Here is a 922-nt window from a genome sequence, read left to right on the forward strand (position 1 = left end):
ACAATGAGTTACACTAGTCAGAATGACTATTACTGAAAAGTCAAAAAATAACAGATGCTGGGTGTGGAGAAAGGGAAATGCTTATATACTGTGGAAATATAAACTAGTGCATCCATTATGGAAAGCAGTTTGAAATTTTCTCAAAGAACTGAAAACAGAATTACCATTTGACCCAGTCATCCCATTACTGGGTATATACCAAAAGGAAAATAAATCATTCTACCAAAGACACATACACTTGTATGTTCACTACAGCACTACTCACAACAGCAAATATACAGATCCAACCTAGGTGCCCATCAACAGTGGCAGTAGATAATGAAAATATGGTGCATGGAATACTACACAGCTGTGAAAAAGAATGTAGTACCCACCTTAGCAGCACATACACTATTAATAACATTGGAACAACACAGAGAAGGTTAGCATGGCCTCTGTGTGAGGATGACATGAACATTTGTAAAGCACTGCATATTTTTGATAACACAATTGGAAGTATGAACAGCAGAGTACACTAATCTGAGGAAAAAAAGAATCTCAGAGCTTGATGACCAGTTCTTTGAAACAACTCAGACCAAAATAAAGAAAAAATTATCTAAAAAATGAATAAAACCTATCCAGCCAAATTAAGTTTCATAAGTAAAGGAGAGATAAAATCCTTTCTAGACAAGAACATGGTAGGGCAATTTATTACCACCAAAATGGCCTGAGAAAAAGTGCTTAAGAGAGTGCTAAATATGGTAAAAAGAAGACCATTACAGGCCACCACAAAAACACAATTAAGTACATAGAGCACTGACACTATAAAGCAACTACAGAGTCAAGTGTACATAACAGCCAGTTAACAGTATGATAATAAGATCAAATCCACCAATATCAACATTAACGTTGAATATAAATGGACCATACACCCCACTTAAAA

General features: G+C 35.2%; 1 pseudogene; it reads left to right on the forward strand.

Annotated features, from left to right (window-relative positions):
* The first annotated feature begins 381 nt into the window (after window positions 1-381).
* On the forward strand, window positions 382-479 carry LOC111539549 (annotated as a pseudogene).
* The last annotated feature ends 443 nt before the right edge of the window (window positions 480-922 follow it).

This window comes from Piliocolobus tephrosceles, chromosome 2 (genome assembly GCF_002776525.5).
Source record: "Piliocolobus tephrosceles isolate RC106 chromosome 2, ASM277652v3, whole genome shotgun sequence".
Classification (NCBI taxonomy): Eukaryota; Metazoa; Chordata; class Mammalia; order Primates; family Cercopithecidae; genus Piliocolobus; species Piliocolobus tephrosceles.